The sequence below is a fragment of the Puma concolor genome, chromosome B2, assembly GCF_028749965.1.
Source record: "Puma concolor isolate L17-30 chromosome B2, mPumCon1.1.hap2, whole genome shotgun sequence".
NCBI lineage: Eukaryota > Metazoa > Chordata > Mammalia > Carnivora > Felidae > Puma > Puma concolor.
This window is the reverse complement of record NC_141671.1, coordinates 39105220-39126982: the sequence shown is the minus strand read 5'-3', so window position 1 is coordinate 39126982 and position 21763 is coordinate 39105220. Positions and strand designations below refer to the sequence as shown.

At 49.4% G+C, this 21763-nt stretch overlaps 1 protein-coding gene across 8 annotated transcripts in view; it reads right to left on the bottom strand.

Moving 5' to 3' along the window:
* DAAM2 (dishevelled associated activator of morphogenesis 2) overlaps positions 1 to 21763 on the bottom strand; it is a 119800-nt gene that overhangs the window by 62838 nt on the left and 35199 nt on the right. For 3 of the 8 annotated variants that reach the window (XM_086706765.1, XM_086706766.1, XM_086706767.1), the window contains exon 2: positions 21019 to 21126. The exons of 4 other annotated variants lie outside the window; for them this stretch is intronic. The gene's annotated coding sequence lies outside the window, so the exon portion shown is untranslated. Of the gene's footprint in view, positions 1 to 8287; positions 8537 to 21018; positions 21127 to 21763 lie in introns of those variants that run through there. One more of the 8 variants, XM_086706769.1, reaches the window with a different exon arrangement.

Genomic DNA, 21763 nt, shown 5'->3' with positions numbered 1-21763 from the left:
TTCACTCTGTGTAAGAATGAGTCTGACACATTATTACAGGAGTTGGCAAATATTACAGGGGCCAAATTCAGCCCCTTTTTTGTAAATAATGGTTTTACTGGAACACAGCTACACCCATTCATTTAAATGTTGTGTATGAAACTGAGACCCTGTGACCCACAAAGCCAAAAATATTTACCACCTGGTCCTTGACAGAAAATTTGATTTCTGTGTTATCAGGCTGAATCGTGTACAAGTGACAGCATTCAATTATGTCATCTACAAAATCATCAATTTCACACGGTTCAAGTTAGTGGATGGTACAGGCTTATCACATGTCCCGCTGCCTTGCCCATTAACACAGAGGGCTGCGCTCTAAATCCAGTGATTCTAATCATGACAAAGTTAGAGTCATCATCTATTGAGGACCTACCATGTTCAAGGTTTACCTTGGATTTTCACCACACCCCTGCAAGGTAAATATGACCACCACCACCACCACCTCCCATATAGATGAGGAAATCTGAGGCTTGGAAAGATGAAAAGCACCAAGCCTAGGACTTAACCCAGGTCTCCAGACCCCGCTTCTGGTACAATGTCCCTGCGCGGTGCTCCCTGAGAGGCTGCTGGGAGTGAGACCCATCTGATTAGGACAGAAAATGGAGACCATGAAGACCCCTCATCTCCCCACTCCTCTGCTGGTCCATCTCTCAGACAGTGCTCGGGGCTATAGGACTGAAGGGGCCCTAGTCCTGCGACTTTCCTGCCAGCCTCAGGACAGCTCACAGAACAGTCTGACTTATAGTGTGAGCCTCAGGCAAGGCTGGGGAGGGGGCGGGGAGCACTTTCAAAAATAAGCAAGCTCTCTTTCCAGGACTGGGGGAGCTATTTTTAGCAGCCTCCTAAATTACGGTTTCCCCCTCTGCTCTGGGAAAGGCAAAGAAAGCAAAAGTAAATTGTCTTAGCCCCAGGCTGAGGGGTGGGAGATACAGACACAGGGGAAAAGGGGAAGGGGAGAAAGAGGGGTCTTTCTGGGAAAGTGAAACTGAAAATTCCCCAAAGGGACATTTCTCTGACTTGGGGGTGTTGTGGGGCAGTTGCGGAATTTCCAATCAGCTTTTTCTCATTTTGAGAAATGATAAAGAGAACATAGGTTTCTTTGTGTCCCTGGGGGTAGAAACCAAGGAGATAATAGCTCTCCTAACGTCACAGTCAAGCATGCATTCATTTATTCGTCCATCTATGCCCTGAGCAACTGTCACGGATAAAGCAATTTTCTGGGTGTTTAAGATGAACCAAGCATCAAATCCTAGCCTCACAGCACTTACAGTCTTGCTGGGAAGGTACAGGCATAAACAGGCTCGTGCTTAAGCACCCAGGATACACGGGAGGGGAGAAGGTACCAGCCCTGGGACAGGAGGGAGGGAAAAGTGACTTGCAGCTGGGGTAATCTGCAATATTCACCACAGGAAGTTGCACTGAAGCTGAGTCTTGGAGGCAGGAAAGATGTTGCTTGGCACATGTCACAGGCGTCCAAGAAATCCTTCACAACGAAAGGTGTACCAGAGTGAGGACCTGGTGTCCAGAAACACCCCAAGGTGAGCAAGAGGCGAAGAGAAGTACCTTTGAGAAGCAGACCTTTGAACAACACAGGTGTTAGGGACACAGACCACCCCCCCCGCCAGTAGAAAATCCACGTAGAACTTTTGGCTCCCCAGAACCTAATCACTAATAGTGAGAACCACAAGATCACTTTTTCCTGCTGTTCACAATTTACTGAAGAGGCAAACTGTTCACACGGAGATGATTAGTGTCACAGGGCGTTTGAAGCGGATACAACACTGGAGCTTACCCCAACAGCAACAAGAGATGGCTCGGAAACGATCACAGCAGCACAACACATGCTACAGTGAATGTGAGGCACTTGTGACTTAATATGGCATCTTTATGTTTGTTTACTTCTCTCTCAATTGCGAATGGCACAATGTATGGTCTGTGCTGGTGCAAGCTTTGAGAAATTTTAACTTTTTATGATACATTTGCTACATTTCATGGTAGCGTATGATAAAATAGACTAGCGTCTACAAAACTTTTGTGCCTTTGTGACAAACCTTTTTAATTTTTTCAATACTTCCATACGTGAACTATGTAGTTCATGTGCGTTTATTTTCAAATTGCTGCAAATCTCCAAAACATTTCCATGTATACATACATACATATATAAATGTATATATACATATGTACACGTACATATATATGTATATATGTATATACACATATGTACATACTTATATATGTATATATACATATATACACATACATACATACAATGTATGCATATATACATACATTGTATGTATGTATATGTATACATATATACATATATGTATATGTATATATATACACATGTATATATGTATATATATACATATATACACGTGTATATATGTATGTATATATATATACACGTGTATATATGTATGTACATACATATATATGTATATACATACATATATATGTATATATATGTATATACATACATATATACACGTGTATATATATACATATACATACGTATATGTACGTATATATATGTTATTTATTTTTGAGAGAGAGAGACAGAGTGTGAGCGGGGGAGGGGCAGAGAGAGAGGGCGACACAGAATCTGAAGCAGGCTCCAGGCCCTGAGCTGTCAGCACAGAGCCCAACACAGGGCTCGAACTCACTAACTGCGAGATCATGACCTGAGCGGAAGTCCCTCACTTCACCGACTGAGCCACCCAGGTGCCCCTCCAACATATTTATTGAAAAACATCCACCTATAAACAGACCTGCACAGTTCTGACGCATGTTGTTTCAAGGTTAACTATAATTACCAGGCCGAAATATAGGACTTAAAGAGGTGCAGTGGGAAACAAGATTGGGGCCAGATAAAGGAAGGTTTTGAATGCCAGGTTAAAGAAGAGGAATCCGCTGAAGGATAGGTGGCTGGCTTATAGTGAGGAGAGTCTGAGATGAGATTTGGGTCGGAGCTGGGATTTAGACAGGCAATTCTGGTGGCCCTGATGGTGGAGGGAATGACAGGGGACAGGGAAAGAAGAGGGAAGATCTAGGCAGCAGCTCTCCGAGTAAGAGTTAATGAGGCCCTGAACTCCCAAGAATGGAGACGAGGGAGATGGATGCCAGAGATGTCACGGAGGGGTGTGCACGCCAGCACGTGTGTGAGCCGGCAAGGGGGCTTTGGCAACACATGCACTGGGCACAGAAAACAAGGGCTTGGGCAGAGATCGAGTGGGAGTGGCGGGGAGCTCTTTGGGCAACAGCTGTGAAGTAAAAGAGAAGAAGGAATTTCAACACCCAAGTCTCTGCTACCCATTAGAGCCAGAGGTCTGGGGCTCCGCGCCAAAGGGAAACCACCCTACACGTGACATGGGGCGCCTCACCCCCTCCCGCTTCCGGGAAGCCAAGCCCCTCCCCCAGGTCACACAGAACACAGATGACGCTGTCTTTACTGAAAGGGTGCCCGGAAAACGGCCTATGGCTTCTTCCCCTGCGCTCCAGAGCAGCCCAACGTGCTAAGAGCACACACCCTTCTGGGCAGCCCAGGGCTGGGGGGAAGCGACCTTGCTGACCACTCCTCCGGCCCCTCTTCTCCTGGGTCCCCAGGACAGAAGCATTCTGTCACTCATGAGGGCAGAACCCCAGGTGCCGTAGGGGCCACCAGCCCCAGAGCCCCAGCTGGGCTGGGCACACGGTCACACTCTGGACCCCGGACAGAGCCTTCCTCAGACGTGGTGCCCTCCTTCCCATCCTGCTAGGCCCTCTCGGACTCCTGCATTCACACCAGGAAAGGCCCTGCCTGTGCCTCAGGGCTTCTTCGTTGGACATAAATCCTGGACCACAGGCACATTCCGTCTCTCCAGGGCAGGTGGCAGGGGGACACCGACTGGGGGAGGGGAGAAGGGGAACTGAGCAGACCCCTCGATGGCAAATGTGGTTGAGACGTAGGCCCAGGTGACCCCTCACCTGCCCCTCACTCTTGTTTATACCATTTTACCTGTTCCTTCATTCTAACAGATGTTTGTGGCGCACCTAAGTACCACACTAAGGGCTGGAAAAATACCATAGAAAACAAGAGCTCGGTTTGGTGGCGGAAGGGAAAGAATCAAGCCAATAAACATAATGAAGTGTGGACATGGTTAGGACGGAAGTACAAATGTTTGGGTGTGAGGAACGTTTGTGGAGCTCCATCCCAATGGGGGTCCTCTTCCACCCTGTTCATACACACGGTCTAGCGGGCACATCCTATATATTACAATAAGCACTGGGAATAATCAGCCATCCAAGATCCAGGACCAGACATCCATCCCAGGGTTCACAATATAATAAAAGACCCAAAACACCCAAAATACTAAAATGTAAGGTATTGATTAAACATATATAAACACAAGAGCACGCACGCGCACACATACACACACACACACACACACACACACACACACACACACACGGCAGGCTAAAGTAATTTTATTTGTGTTGAAGTTTGGGGTTATTTTTCTTACTTTTCTAGATTTTTCCAAATTTCCCATTACAAGCATTTATTATTTTCATCAGAAAAAAATAAGGTTGTTTTTAAAGTTTATTTATTTGGGGGGGTGTGTGGAGAAAACACACGCAGGGGAGGGGCAGAGAGAGAGGGAGAGAAGAATCCCAAGCAGATTTTCAGCTGTCAGTGCAGAGCCCGGGGCTCAAACCCACGAACTGTGAGATCATGACCTGAGCCAAAACCAAGAGTCAAACACTTAACTGACTGAGCTATGCAGGAGCCCCAATGTTATTTTTAAAAGAAGATGAACTTTAGGCTACAAATGAGGAGGCTTAGGATTGAATCCCATCTCTACCTTTGCAGGCTACCTGGGACAAGAGAGTATAATTTCTTTGAACCTTGTCGGTAAATGAGCAGGGCGAACCACAGGCTCTCCAGAGCTTCTCCCGCCCCTGACACTAGGCTCTGTGCCATAGACTACATGAAGTGCTAAATGATGCGGGTTGACTGGATCCTATCCCCTGGGCTCCCATTAGTTCATCATTCACTCATTTGCTCATTCATTCAACCACCACTGTTGTTAGCACTCCCTCTGTGCCTGGCACTGCTCTTGGTGCTGGGGACATAGAGGCAACTAACTGAACAGGCGCAGCTCCTGCCCTCACACAGCTAGGTCCCCAAAGCTCAGGGTCTCTTTCCACTGCTCTTTTTTCGTCCATTCCGAATGCCCTATCCTGTTACCAATTCTTGCCACCACTTTTCCAAAATGCCTCGGGTGCGTGGGTTTCATTCCCAAACCCCATGCTCCAGACCTGGTCCAACCCCACACAGTCTCATGATGGGACCAGCGCTGACCCCTCATTTCTCCCCGTTCTCAGCATCCTGCAGTTTTTGACTCATTTCTCTAGGAGCACGTGATTCTGCATCCCTCAGTTCAGCATCCCTCAGAGTCCCCAGTCCCAATGGAGAGCCACCTGCTTTAATTGTTTGGTTTGGCCATTTGGTGGGGCTTGCAAATTCCATACCAGCCAAGCCTTGAAATCAGATCTACATCCTACATGCCAGTGAGGACCTGGAAGAAATGGAACCTTCCCGCACTGCTCTGGGAACACAAAATGGCATCTCCAATATGGAAAACAGTTTGGCCATTGCTTAGAAAGTTAAACACACACCTTCGTATGATCTGGTTGTTCCAATCTTAGGTATTTATCCAAGAGAAATGCCAGCACATGCCCATACAGAGTCCTATTCCTGAATGTTCACAGAAGCTTGATCTGGAGTAGCTCCAAACTAGAGGCAACCCAAACGCCCATCAACAGGTGAATCAATAATCTAACTGTATAGTTATCCACAGAGTAGAATACTATTCAGCAATAAAAAGGAATGAACTATCAATACATGCTACATGTGGACAGAGCTCAAAATAATTATGCTAAAGAAAAAAAACTCCAGAGGCAAAAATGATTAGTATGGTACAATTCTGTTTATCTGAAGCTTGAGAAAATGAAACTAACCTATAGTGATTAAAACCAGGTGGGTGGTTGCCTGTGGAGGCAGGGGAGGGTAGGCAGGGAGGGGGTGGATTTTGAAAGGACATAAGGGAACTTTGGGGATAATGGACATGTTCACAATCTTGATTGGGGTAGGGATTCAGAGGTGTATACCTATGTTAAAATGTATCAAGCTAAGTACCTTAATTACATATGGTTTATTGCACATCAATTATACTTCAATAATGTAGCAAAAAAACAAAACAGGTCTATTTATAGCCTCACACTATCAAACCGTCAAGGCCATTAGAGAGTGGCCACTCTGGCCACTGCAGCTGGTTACTCTCTAGAAGGTTACCAATATTATAAATAATATTACCTACATTACATTATATTATAATACTATAGAGATTCCAGGAAAAACCTGAGAAGTAGGGGATGGGAATAAGGAATTACCCCTCCTACCTGGGCCCAGGGCCCAAACCTGGCAAGAATCAGCTGATCTGGCCTCATCTTCCAGGAGGCAGGTTCCTGGTACACTGAAAGAATACATGTTTTTATTAGCCTGTGGCTAGGTTATTTAGTATCTAAGAGCCTCATTTCCTTTGTGGGCACACAGATGACCAAGCCCACCTCCCAGGGCTACTGTGAGCACATTATCAGGTGGCCAGCACAGCACTGAGCACATCACAGGCCCTCAAACTCCATTCCCTCCTCCTCTCCAGGCTCCAGACTCCTCATAGTGGTGGCTAAGGTTCAGAGCTCAGCCCACAAAAGTGGGAGAAGCTAAGAGGCTGCCAAGAGCAGAGTAAGGAGGGGGTTGGAAGCCCAGTGAAACATAAACAGTCACAAACCTGGTTCCATCTGGAAGTCTCTGGGGGTAGGGCTGGGGTGACAGCAGCGCAGGGCTTCTGGGTAGATAAAAATAGGGCTCTCTAAGCCTGGGTTACAGTCCTGGAATTTGTCAGAGGCAGAAGAGATGGGGAGGGGGGCTGAGAACAGTGGCTATGACAAGGAGTTTTCAGGACAAGGCATAAGGAGGGATGTGAATTGGGCAGGATAGGAAGTTGGGGGGGGGTACCTGACCTTGTACGCTACACAAACAAGTATAGGAAAGGCTCAGAACTGACCGAAGAAGAAAGAGATGAAATGAATGCGTGAGAGGGTTTGACTCTGTGATGCAGAGGTAGATGTGTGGGATGGTTATGTGTGATATGTATAGTGTGTCTTTATCTGTGTGTGTATTTCTGGTGTGTGTATATGTGTCGGCAAATACACAGGATTCTACTGACTTTCAAGTCTCAGCAGAGAGAAGACCCAGTTCGCCTCCCAAAGTACATAAGCAGAGGAAACAGGAATGTCACTGAAAATCAGCCCCCATAGTTTGTAAGGAGCTACCTGAGCTTAATAGTCAGGAAATGTTACTGTGGGGAATTCTGTGTCTTGTCTTCAGCACCACCTATGGCCCAGCAGGAGAGACCCATTCAAAAGATGCTCGCACCTGCCATGGACCAGAGACGGGACATGCCCATTCATCATCTCATTTAATCTCAAGACAACTCAGTGAGATCACGATTTTTGACTGAGGAGGATGCCGAGGTTCAAAGCCAAGAGGGGAGGATACCCAAACGGGGGCTCTCCCCTATTATACAAACCACCTCATTCCAACCCAGTTTCAATTCAGCTCCAGATGTGTGTGTACACGTGTACATGTGTGTGTGTGTTCCTCTGTGTATACATGCGTGCCCAGCAGATATAACTGGGTTTTCTCTGGGGATATATTATAATAGGGCATACACTCCCTCTCCCTCTGCTATCTGAAATGTGTCCCCAAACCACTGCGTGCTCCACACTTTTACAAGATAGATACTCGATACATTTCTAGAAAGGATACTAACGTTTACTATAAACTGGGCTGGGCTTTTCAAACTTTAACATCCATTTGTGATTTTATGATCTGAATTTTTATATATAGGGAAGTTAAGGCTTAGAGAATGTAAGCAAGTTGCCCAAGTTAATACCGTGTTCATAAAACATGTGAGTCTCAGTTTGGTCAATTCTAAAGCTCAGACATAGCCTTCCCGCTGCATAGAGATGGCAGGGTGTCAATGGCAGCATCGTGTAAAATGGTCAGTGCCCCACAGCCATGGCAGCCTCCTGTGGTACCCCATCCCTTCCCCCATCACCCATGCCACTCTTAGGGGAGAACCCAGCACTAGTACAGAGAAAGCTTGACCCCAGCCACAGACAGCAACCCAGCCCATCATCTTACCACACACACAGAGTCACAGAGAGGTCCGGGCTGTTCCCTCCTCTGGACCAGCCTCTTGGGCATGTGAGCTGGGCATTCTCAGCTCTGCTTGCCTTAAGGCTCTCCTGTCGTTGTCCTGAATCTTTCCTAATTTTTGAACAAGGAGCCTTGCTTTTCCATTTTGCACAGGGTCCCGCAAATCATGCAGCTGGTCCTGCCCGTCTTCTAGGGCAGCCAGCTCAGGGAGTCTTTCCCAGGAAGAGCAGCCCAGCCAGCCACTCCCTGCATGTTTCCAAAAATGTTACCCACAGTCCCTGAATGGTCAGGACGGAACAGAGACAAGTTACTTTAATCTGGGGTGGCTTCCTGCCCAAATGGCCTTGATGGGCAACTCAGTAACTGCTAGACTGCTTTCCGCCCCATCTCTCCTCTGTATCCCACCTCACCCCTCCACTCCACCACGTCCCCTGGTTTCCAACCTCATTGTCTTCCTCCTCCCTAAATGCACATCGCTCGTGGGATTGAAATTCCCAGAGGACACGGACATTTCCGCTTGTACCCCCAAGTCTCCTCATGGGGCTCCTTCAGCACGCACAGCAGGAACTTGATAAGAGCAGCAGAATTTAAATACACTGTAGTATTTCCTGAATTCTTGGCCCTATCATAAAACATATCAGTGTGCTATTACATTACACATACGCAAAGACGGTTGATCCTGCGACTGGATAAGTACCAAACTCGAGACACTGTGTTATCTTTGAAACACAGTGAAGACCCACTCTGCTTGTTCCACCTTTGGGCTCACATTATTTCCCCCATGCCCACCTCTGCTTCCTCTCCCTCCCTCTACCCCTCTGCAGACCCTACCTTCCCCGGGCAGCCCTCCTGACCATCCCAACCCACCTGAATTCTCCAAAATACACTCTGAGCACTCTGTCCGCTCTGTCTACAGGACACTTCATCAGAGACCACTTTGTGGCACCCCATGCTATTTCATTTCTTGCATTAATTTATATTTTTCACACCAATGCACTTTTTTCTTTCTCTAGACTCTGACCCCAGAGGAGTGGTTCATGGCACAGTGCCTCGCATACTGCAAGCTCACTTCCCAATCAAAAGACATCTGATGGCAGTGGGTGGAGGTCGGGTAGAAAAAAGAGGAGAAAGTTATTAATCGCCCAGAAGTAACTCTTCATGGCAAACCCAAAAAACGTAGGTACTTAGACCTTTTCTCTTCTGGAATCCACTGGAGGTCAAAGGCATCCAGACCTTGGCCAGACACCCTCAAGAGGTGTCTCAAGTGACATTCGGCGAGAGGCAAAGGCATGCTCCTTTATAAACCTGCACAGTTCAGTCAGATCCCGGCATTCCCAGACAAAACACAGGACATCTCCATCTCTGTTTGGGTCTATTTTCTCCCCTCTTTCCTGCAAGCGAAAGGCATCTCGCATAAACCGTGTAAGAGACAGCTTTCCTCTCTGCGCTTGGAGAAAGGGGATGTTTCCTCCAAGGGAGTCCAGGCCCTGGCTCCAGGACTTCAGGCTACAGAAGCCAGGCCGCGCCGCCACCAGCTACAAGCCCTGGGAGCAGTCTCTGTGTGGACTCTCCATTGCTAAACCACCTTTCTTTGACTCGGACATCCCTGCAAACTCTGCCCCAATTCTCTTCACCAAAGCGGCTTTATGGACCCAGCAGGGCACCTCGTCCGTCCCTCAGGGCCCAGTAATGGAGGCCCATTATCCACCTCCCCCTGGAACTGCACTTTCTGGGTATCCCCTCCTTCCATCCTGTCCCTTCTGCCTTTAACCAGTGCTCCCTCATTTCACAGAACACTGTGAAATGCTTCTTCACAATTCACCCCGTCTTTCCCGATCAAGTCCTTCAGGATCTCACACCTCACCGCACAGCAGAAGTGCAGGGCACAGTGGAAAATGTCGATGCCTGAATCCCAGCGAGAACCAACGAAAACAGAATCACCGGGTGAGTGTGGGGGAGACAGCAGGGTGAGCTGCTCTTCTGGGTTTGCCCGAGGTTGTCCTGTTTTACTACTGAAAGTCCCACATCGCAGGGGACCTCTCCGTCCTGGGAAACCTGGGCCAGTATTGAGCCTATTGGGCTCTGGTAGTTGTTAAGTTTCAGCAGGTGATTCTTTTTTGTTTTTAGTTCAAGTTAGTTAACATACAGTTAACATACAGTTAACATAACATAACATAACATAACATACAGTCTTGGCTTCAAGAGTAGAACCCAGTGATTCATCTCTTACATATAACACCCAGTGCTCATCCCTAAAAGTGCCCTCCTTACTGCCCATCACCCGTTTAACCCATCCCCCCACTTACCTCCCTCCAGCAACCCTCAATTTGTTCTCTGTATTTAAGAGTTTGCCTCTCTCTCTGTTTTGATATTATTTTTCTTCCCTTCCCCCATGTTCATCTGTTGAGTTTCTCAAATTCCACATGAGTAAAATCAGATTATCTCTTTCTCTGACTTATTTCGCTTAGCATAATACCCTCTAGTTCCATCCACGTTGTTGCAAATAGCAGGAGTTCATAGTCTCAGGTGATTCAAATTTGCAGCCAGACTTGCAAAGCACTGGACCACATCCAGGTCAAGAACTCTCTCTCCCCCCTCAGCCAACTGCCCCGGGCAATCCCTAAAGCCAGAGTTCACCTGCCTTTTGTTTTCATTTAAGTCAGGTGATCTCAGAAAGTGTCCCTAGCCCAGCACAATCAGCATTACCTGGGAACTTGTTCATAAAAAGGCGGAGCCAATTCTAAATCATTTGCTCTTCTCTCAACTACAGCTAGATCCTTGGCAAACCCCTACTAAGGGCGAGTGGCACTGTTTCCAGTAAAGTAGGGTTTAAGGAGTTAACTGTCAGATACCAAGGGCTTGGTGGTGGAGGTGGTTTGAGGCTGGGGGGTCAGACCCCAGGGAGGTGTAGTGGTGATCAGAGGGGGCCTTGGCGTTCATGCAGATGCGACAAATGTTTACTGACCACTAACTAACCAGCTGGCTTGTCCATGCCAGCTCATTAAATTCAATACTAACTCTGTCAAGCACATGGTGTCGGGGAAAACCTGCCTCGACCTGCTCGAGCTCAGGACCATTTGAGGAACTGATGCATGAAGCTGACAGATGGAGGTCACAATATCAGCCCCGCTCTGATAAAGCTGTCCAAGTGCGTGGCTTTATGTCTCTGGCCAAACGGACTGCTTCATATTCCATTCAGTGAGGCCCGCCCACGTGTCTAATCACCAGCCTAGGAGGGTGACTGTGGACCTCCCACAGGAGTGGGCTCCTGACCTCATCTCCCAGAACTGGCTGGAAGCAGCCACCCTGCAGGCAACAGATCCCAGAAAGGGGAGGAAGTATTGGCAGGCCCAGCTCATTACTTCTCCTAGAATTACTGCTTAGAGATGCCTCGCCTCTTCCCTTGAGGAAGTGATGGAGAGGATGAGGCCTGAGAGTGAACAGCCTGGGCTGTCCCCCACCTTCTCCCCACGCATGTTAGAGCCACTCATGGCCTCACCCCACCCCCAGCGACACTAGCCTGGTCTGGGGAGGGAGCCAGACACTGACTGATGTTTTGTCCAAGTTCCCCAAGTGATGCTAAGGTGCCATCAGTATCAAGTAACCACCCTTGGGAGATCCTCTCCTGAAAACGGGATGGCAGGGATGTCCTCCCTAAGGGTTGGAGTGTTCCTATCTCACAAGCAGGGAAACAAGCGCTCAGGAACACCTCGCCCCAGGGCCAGAGCCAGCAGACAGACTTGTAAGGATGAGGAATGGCCGCGAATGGACCAGCTCTCTCCAAATATTGGTGGACTTGTGGGTTGTCAGCCAGCTTGGAGCCAGATCGGCGAAAGCAGCAGTCCTAGAGTCTCCTGGGCGGGGGGCTTGTTGAAATGCGGCTCACTGAGCCCCACCCCCAGAGTTTCTGATTCAGAGGGAGGGCTGGGTAGCCGTGGGAAGAGAAGACAGGCCAATTTGGTTTCTAGCCACGGCTTTGCGACCTACTAGCAGGATAACTCTTGCCTGGCTCACTCACCCTCTCTGAGGCTCAGCTTCTTTGTCAAATCCAGATCACAGGAGGAATTACTCATGTGTTTCGGATGACCTGGACGGGGACACACGAAGCTCCTAGTGCGGTGCGTGGCACACAAGAGGAATGGGGATAAACTATGTTAATTATCATTTGTAGATATTGCTAGCTAGGGATGGCTCCTTTGAAAAGACTGGGAAGAGGTTTTGGATTCAGGCAAGAATACCCAGAGGCAGAACACCAAGGAGAGAATGAGCCAAGCCTTAAAGGAGGCAGGGAGGGGAGCCAGAAACAGAGCATAAGCCAGTGCACACAAGTGGCAGAGGGTGGGGGTCTGTTGCAGATCTGGCTGAGAGAGGGGCTGGGATTCAAAGGCACCCAAAATAGAACTTCCTCCTCCCCAAGTTCACAACTCACTCTGCCCGCCCCCCCTTCTCTCTGGGCCATATTCCACATGCCTCTGTCCGGGCTCATTTGTTAGAACTGCCCCCCCTCAAGGCACCCCCACCCCTGCCCTAGGGACTCAAGGAATCTGAGCAATGTGTCCAATTCTTGTGCTGGAGGAAAAGAAGCAAAATTAAAGGGGGAAAATGCTCTCTCTATGCCTGTGTCTTTGCATGACTTCCCACAGCCCCCCGGTCCTCCTCTCCCCCACGAGATGGCCATTCCGAGTCAGCATCTGGTTAGAAGTATCCAAACCAACAGGGACACCAACGGCCTGCTTCCCCTCATCCAACGACAAAGCTGCTGTCTCTGCCAACCCAGGCCCCTTCCCTGTTTCCTAACTAGACTCAGTGCTCATCTCCCTGAACTGAACTTCCCTTGATTACAAGAGTTTCTCCCCCCATGTGCACATCCATCCATCCATCCATCCCGCGAGCCTTCACCACATACCTACTCCGTGCCTAGGCACTGTGCCAGACAGCAGGGTTTGCAGCATGAAGAAGGCACAGCCCCTGACCCCCCTGTGGGCTAAGGAGGAAGCACAGGATCTGGAGCTCATACTGTGCAAAGGAGAACACGAGGCCCCTTGTCATGCTCTTCAAGTTCTGGCTCATGCTCTTTAACCCCCTCTTCTAATGTGAGAAGAGACCTCACAGCCACTGGTGGGATACACCAGATCTTCCTTCTCTCTCTCCCTCGCACACGCACAAAACACACCAAAGAAAACATGTCCATATCAGACGCAGGTAACACACTCCGTGGTTCCATGTCGCTTGCCATTCTGCAGATTTTAGAATTTGAGCGTCAGCACGCACGTCTTCTTCAGTGACTGTCTTGACCCCTCTATCAGACATCTTTTTAAAAAAAAATTTTTTTTTACATTTATTTTTGAGAGACAGAGACAGAGCACAAGTAGGGGAGAGGCAGAGAGAGAGAGAGACACAGAATCCAAAGCAGGCTCCAGGCACTGAGCTGTCAGCACAGAGCCCGATCCAGGACCCGAACCCACAAACTGCAAGACCATGACCTGAGCCAAGGTCCGAAGTTTAACCAACTGAGCCACCCAGGAGCCCCTCTCTATTTGGCATCTTAACTTTGACTTGCTTGGATCTCCCAGGCACTGGAGATACAGAGAAGAATAAGATATTCCTGCTAAATCCTGGAGATCCGAGTCTAGTGGGAGAGCCAGGCACTTAACCAGATAATCATAATACAATATGGGACACACAAGCCAGACATCGTGCTGTGAGCAGAAAGCGGCATCTCATATGTCCCAGTCGTTGACAAGGAGGATACCAGGGGAGGCTTCCTGGAGAAGGCAATGAAGAGAAGCAGTAAGTCTGAAGTGGAGCCTGTGTGTTGGCTTAGTGCCTGCCATTCCAGGTCACCTTAATCACTTCCTGCTGACTTGCTCCTTTCCCTCCCTTGCCCCTCCATCTCAGAATGCCCAGGACATTGGGGCTTTTGGAAAAATGAATCCATGTGCATGTGGTGTGACTGTAGGTGGATTTTTTCCCCTACTTTTATTTAGAGTTAACGTTATAATACCAATAACTACTTATGTAATAAAAGCTAAATTTATAAAGCGAGAAGCTATTTCCCCTGGCTATTTTTAGCTGGTGCCCAGATACCCGCCTTGGCCTTTCGACTCCACCACAAACGAAGGCCAGAGTGGAGTTTTCAAATGCAGCACCACCACTCCTTGGTAGCTGAAAAAATAGCTCCTGGCACCCCAAAGAGGGCAGGGCTTCAGCAGACTGGAGAGCAGAGAGACAGAGCTGCATCGGGCTCTGCGAAGAAGGCGGAAGAAGGCACCTAGCTGTGAGTCAAGGGCCTCGGGAAGCAGGGTGGGGACGAGGTTGTCACACTATGCTTTCATCCGGCACGCTCATCCAAACAGCTCTTGAAAATCATTGTTCAGGTCAAGACTGAAGGCGAAGAGAAAGATGCAGGTTTTCACGTGCACAGGAGCTGGGGAGAGCTGGAAACCCTACCAGCCCTTGCTAATGTGACCTGAGATTTCCTCTGCCATGAGCAGTCTGCCCTGATATTTATGCCTGGTTGAACCAACTGAAGCCAACCCCGCTTTCTCTGGAGATTTGATGAATTCTTCAAGGGGCTACATTTTATTTCGCTGAGTGCTAGCTCAAGAACCCTGGCCCCGAGACTCCTTGCTAAGAAGCAAAGACCTCAGGGAGAGGATGGGGTTGAGACTCTAGAAGTTTAGCTTCTGAACTTGTCTCTGCCTCTGACTCACTATAGGACCTTGGGAAAGTTACCTTCTTTGAGCCTCACCTTTCTCGTCTGTACAAAGAGAATATGACAGGGCATACCCCATCATGGAGTCATGAGGAGTAACTGATAATTCAGGAATAATACTGTATGTCTGATACAGGGTATTGTACAAGGAAAATATTTAAAATATCTCGTAATATATTTTGCCCCTGGGAAATCCAAGTGTTTCATTTTTTTTCCCTTTCCTTTCTCTCGAACCTTCTAATATCAGAACAAACCCATGACATTATTTTCCCCAGGCAAATAACACCGAGGACTCCCCCACCCCCACCCCCGGAACACAAAGGTCAACAGAGTTGGGAACGGCTGCAAAGAGGTAACGCTGTTTTCTCCAGTCAGGAATAAAGAAAAAGCCTTTCTAGGACTAGGAGGGAAATGAAGTAAATGGCCAGGATTTCACTCCCTTCCCCACCTGGAGGCTGAGGAGGGAGACATCATTAGAAATGACCCAATTATGGATGCCTGGGAGGCTCAAGTCAGTTAAGCATCCAGATTCTTGGTTTCAGCTCAGGTCATGATCTCATGTTTTGTGAGTTCAAGCCCTGTATTAGGCTCTGAGCTGACAGCACTGAGCCTGCTTGGGATTCTCTCTCTCTCTCTCTCTCTCTCTCTCTCTCTCTCCCCCTCCCTCTCCCTCTCTCTCTCTCCCTCTCTCTCTGCCCCTCCCCACTCATGCTCTCTTTCTCTCACTCAAAATTTAAAAAAAAAAAAAAAAAAAAAAAGAAATGACCCAGTGACTTAGAGAATTCCAGAACAGGGAAATGCCATGTCCCTTGGAGAAGCCCTACCTTCAGCGGGGCTCAGAGAAACATGGCTCTGCCGCAGGAAGGTTAGCAAGCCCCAGGGGCTGCCCTCAGGCCCACCCATTTACAGTCCTCGCATCCAGACAACAGCTGGACACCGGAATCCTCCAGGGACAGGCGGGTGTCCCAGGAGAGCCAAGGGGCCTGAGGAAGCCAAAGCTTCCTCAAACCAAAGCAGCGGGTGCCAGGTTTCCCTTCAAAAGCCCTGGGACAAGACCAGACATGGCCCTTTCAGTGGATTTTAGCACAGGGGCTCCAGAAGCCGAGGGAACACAGAACAAGTCAGTGGATATCACAGGGACCCTGTGGCCCCAAGGTCCCCACGGGAAGACACCCTCACAGGGAGCCTGAATTGGGACTTCACTGAACCAGGAGCCATTGTCTCGCATCAGAACAGGCTGAAGCACCTTTATTTATCAAGCTAAGATTTGTCTTGCAAGTTACGAATTCAGGACAGAATTGTTTTTTCCCCGCACATGGGAGTTGGATATATTTTCACTTCCTATTTCTGTAAGGCTTCAGTAAACATTAGCTGCTACCATCCTCATCATCGTTAACAAAATAAGCTGTTCTCAGATTGACACAGAGGGAGACCAGAGCAAAAACAGCCCCACTTCTTTCGGAGCTGATTCCTAGGAGGGCTGAGGGTGGCTGGCTGGAGGCGAGGGGCAGGGAGGGGAGGAGAAGGGTGAGGGGCAGCCTTTGGGCTTGACCCCTTACCACAGTATTTACCCTGTCCCGTTCTTATTGATGAATTCTTCAAGGGGCTACATTTTATCTCGCTGAGTGCTAGCTCAAGAACCCTGGCCCGGAGACTCCTTTCTGAGAAGCAGCAAAGACCTCAGGGAGAGGATGGGGTTGAGATGCTAGAATTTTAGCTTCTAAACTTGGCTTCTAATTTTAGCTTCTAAAGCCTCCCCTTTCACCCAGGTTTGCTGCTAACTCATCCTGTCCGCTCCTCTGCATCTGCCTGGCCTGTGAGGTGGGGGCTGCTGGGCTCCTGCCCTCCCTACTGGCTCCCTGGCCATGGTTATGAACCAGAGCTGGGGAGTTCGGCTGCCTGAGCACAGATCCTAGCACCGCTTCCATCCGCTGTCCTCTCTGGCAAGTGACTTTACCTCCCTGTGCCTCAGTGTCCCCATCTGAGAATGGGAATCAGAGCAATCTGCCACATAAGGTTAACTGGGTGGGGGAGGAGGTTAAATAGTGGGCTTGTATATGGTGACGAGGGCATGCCTAGCAAGCCCGGCATGGACATTAACAATTGTACACTTTCTCAACGAGTTTTTCCACGACCATTTTAAACAACCCCTCTCCCTCCCATTTTCCACATGGACTTACTGCCATATGAGACACTATCCACTTTTGCATTCTCTCTCTCCTTGAGATGTCTTTGTCCATCACTCAATGCTGTATCCACAGGGCCTAGAATCACTCCCTAGCACACAGAGGGCCTTTGTAATGAAGAATGAATTCCTACGAAACTTCACTAACTTACAACCTTAGGCAGATTATGGAACGCCACATGCCTCAGTTTACTCATCTGGAAAATGGGGTTTGTGCCTCTATCCCCAAATTGATGTCAGGATTAAATCCGATACCGTTTGTGAACATGCCCATTCCAACCCTCAGTACACGATGGATGGATGGGCGTACAAGGCTTGGCCTGACTCAGGCAGGGCCTGCAATGGTTAATTCCAGACTCTCTTCCCATCCCCCACGCAAGGCAAGGCTGGACCGCAGGACCACTGGCAGCTGTCCAGGTAGAGGATAAATGTCAGAGGTGGGTGCCTGCAGGGCTGCCCTGGTCCTGATATGGGGTCTCGACCCAGGCAGCTGGAGTCTCTCCCCACCCCCTCCTGCTGAGAGGCACTGCCTAGGCCTGCAGCATTTGGGAGAGAGCGCAGCAGCCGAGCGGTGGGAACCTCCACCCGCCTGGGTCCCACGCCACATCCTGGCCTTGGGGGAGGTGGGCCCGAGGCCTGGACTTGCCTCCCAGCCATTCCCGGGCGGCCTGCTCTCTGGCCGGCCCAGCTGTGCTGACTGAACCCGAGGGCTGCAGGGGCAGCTCTGTCCCTCAGCACTGCCCTGTCCCCACACACACGAGGAGGAAGACGCTGGCCTCAGCACAAGGAGGGTGTGGGATTTAGAGCCCAGCTCTGTGAGCCCTGAAGCCCACCTGCCTTCCCAGCCTGCGCGAGGGAATGTGTTCAAAGGCAAATGAGCCTCCTGCGGCCAAGTCACAGAGGGGACACAGTCAAGAGCAGATTCCAAGCAGGAGTTTCCTCCTCCTTCTCCAATTTCTCACAACTCCCCAGCTTTCCAGCAATTTCCCCTAGCATCCATCCCGCTGACGACTGACCCAGAAAGAGATGAAAACAGATAGACACCCAAGCCTAGCATGGATGGCGAAGATGAGTAAGTGAGACCCAGTGTCTGTCCTGTGGATTCATTCATTCCACAGTTATGTACAGAACCTCCACTCTGAGCCAGGCACCGCACGCCGTAGGCATGTGGTGGTGAATAAAACACTCATTAAAACTACTCTCAGTCGGGGAAGAGGGGAAAACTGGTGAGAAGGTCAGGGAGGGACAGCGTGCTGGGCAATTGCTGCACAGGGCACAGTGGGCGTATAGGTGAGGGGTCTGTAACACAGGCTGGGGAAGGAGGCAGAGCCAGGAATCCGGGAAGGGCGATACCACTGTGGACAATACAACATCTGGGGGGAGAGTGCAGGCGCCGAAGAATGGAGAAATGATATCCCTCACCTGGAGATTGCTGTCTCCAGGGTGACGGTGGCCTTAACTCCCATCGTGTCAGTCTTCAGGGATTTTCATTAGAAAGTAAGCCCTCCGGGGCACCCGGGTGGCTCAGTCAGTTAAGCGTCTGACTTCAGCTCAGGTCATGATCTCACAGTCCGTGAGTTTGAGCCCCGCATCAGGCTCTGTGCTAACAGCTCGGAGCCTGGAGCCTACTTCGGATTCTGTGTCTTCCTCTCTCTCTCTGCCCCTCCCCCACTCACACTCTGTCTCTCTCTCTCAAAAAAATAAATAAACATAAAAAAAATTAAAAAAAAAAAAGAAAGTAAGCCCTCCAAGGGCAGGGACATGGTCAGTCTGCATGCTCAGGACTTAGAATAATGATGGACACATGTGAATATACCAGTGAGCATATGAACTCCCCGAAGGGAAGGTCACTATTGACCCCAAAGAACACATGCTCCCTTCTGATCTCACTGGCATTCACAAAAATTCTCTTGCCCAATTTCTCACATGTTACAACTCTCTAAGGTATCTTCTCAGCCTCCAACACAGGTGTCTTTCCCAGGCACAGACAGTGAGGTCTGTCCCCCAAAGTGCCACCAGCTTCCCCACAAGGTCACACTCCTTCCAAAAGCCCTGGGCACGGCGATGAGAATCGCATGCCAATGAGGACAAAGGCCAGAAAGAAGAGGAAGTTGGCAGCAATGTGCACACCTGGGTCTCTGCAGAGAAACACGGTGCTGCTACCACAGCCAGCCATGGGCACACTGCTGGCCCATGCACACACTGTGCCCCAGCCCTGCCACGGAAGGCATACACACAGGAGGCACCGATTAGAGCGCTCGGTTCAGATACTACCACGGAGCTGGCCCCTGGGCCAACTGCCCAAACACCAGCCGCTCTTGTTTCCTTCTCAGCAGGAGACTGCAGAGAGCCCAGGTTCCCCTCAGTTTTCACTCGGACAATACTTAATGAGGGCCTACTATGCGCTAGACCCAGTCTCTGGAACTAGGAATGCACAATGGGCCTTGTCTGAGTCCCTGCATTCTGGAAGCTCATAGTTTAATGAAAGACAAGGAGAACAGTGGTTTTCAAACACTGTGCTACATGCTACATCCGGGGTGGGTCTTCGGGGCCATCAATGAGGGAGAATCTCACCTCCCTGAAACTGGGGGAAAGAGGGGCTAGAGAGATGACAGAAGTGGTGGTGCCTGAACTGAGTCTTAAAGGAGGACTAGGTTTTCCCCAGGTACCATTCTTCAGGCAGAGGGAGGGCAAGAGCTTAAACGTAGGCTGTGAGAGGTGGGGTGCACAGATGTGGTTCAGAGCTTGGTCATGAAGGGGACCACCCTCCTTGGATTCTACAATTGACCAGGATTTTCCAAATTTCCCTTCGATCCATCAAAAGAATCCATTTTCAGACCAAGGAGGTTAAGGGGAAGCACGCTTCACACAGAGACGGAGGCAGCTGGGCAGCCCAGGTGCAACCCCCACATGCCATCAGGCACAGGGGTGTCTCGACAGACCCCCACGCAGACAGCCAAGGTGCAGGGCCACTGTTCCCCAGAGCAATCGTGCGCTACTCCATAAGCTCAGATGCAAAAATAGGACTCCGGGGAAGCTCACCCCACTCTGCTCCAGAATGGCCATACCCTTCCATCTTGGGATGTCACTCCTGCTGTCTGTGTGTGAACGAACTCCGCTCCAACTTCCTCTGACACGCCCCACAGGGGACTCCCACACTGCTGTTGGGAGGCACAGGACACCGGCAGTGGGGACTGGCTATCCTTATCGTGACCATTTTACAGAGGAGAAAACTGAGGTTCAAGAAGCAAGGCCACTTGCCCCAGGACAAACTGACGACAGACCATGTCTAGAACCCCAACCCCAAATTCTCGGCACAGAACTCTCCTTTCCCGCGAGAGAACAGCAGCAGACACACCCTGCTTTCGTTCTTGGTTTCCCGTAAATGCTTTCTCCTGAAGGCAGTATTGACAGAAACGACAACTACAAAAAATGTGATTAAAACAAAACAAAACCTCCAAAAACTCTTAGCTAAGATTCATTAGTGAAGATTTCCCTAAATATTGTGAGTTTTGCAAAGGCTCAGGCTAAACCACCTCTGTTTTTGGATGATGTTCCCTAATACTCCAGAAACAAATTCACAACTTCTGGTCTTTGCCTCAGATTTTCCATCTGATGCCTGGAGAATACTTAGAAATGCTGTTTGAAAAAGAGAAGGTGCTTCCAACCGTCAGTCAGAAAGGTTCTGATCTGCCAAGTAGAAGGTCTAAGAAACTGAGTGTGTGGACAAAATCACTATCTACCTGCCATCAGTAGGCTCTTTCCTGAGACGCAGTGAGAAAAATCAGCAGCCGTGGCAAAAACAAACAAACAAACCTGCTGGTGTCCAGGGATTTGGGAATTTTAGGAGGATCGGGTGGTATTTCTGGATGTCCTCCCGGAAGGAAGAGCTATCGGCCATGTCAGCTCTACAACTTGAGGATTCTGTTGGAAATGCAAAAAGAGACGGAGAGATTTGAAACTCCCCCCAACCCCGCAAATGACATCTCTCCACTGAGATGCTCACCCTTGGAGGCACCTGCTTTTCCAACATGGTCCTAACTTGTCACAGAACGGGGCCTGTCTTGTAAGTTATGAAGCCATGACTTACAGAAGGCAGGGAGCCCAGAAACTCCCAAGGGCACAAGACGAAGGCTCTCAAAAGTCAAAAAACATGTGTGCCAACTGTTGGTTATTTGGCTAAGTTATAACCAGATACCGAGGGCTGGCCCTACAACCACTTCCTCTCACTGCTGACCAGACACCTGGCCAGCAGGCAGAAGCTGCATCAAGACACATGTCTGATGGGGGAAGGAAACCAGGTGCCTTGAGCCAGGTCTGGTATACACCTCCAATATTCGCCAACACACTCAGGTCTTCGGGACACACATAAAATGTGAGCCCATTAGAAACCGGAGGTTCGCAAAGAGAAATAACTTGCCCTGGACCATTCAGTGGCCGTAGAGCAAAACCAGGTCTCTCTCTCACTGCATTCTGCCCAAGAAGGGCCGTGACTGCTGAATATGGTGCTCGGCTGTGAGATGAAAGGGGTGCACAGACCCACCCCGGCTGTGGGGCACGC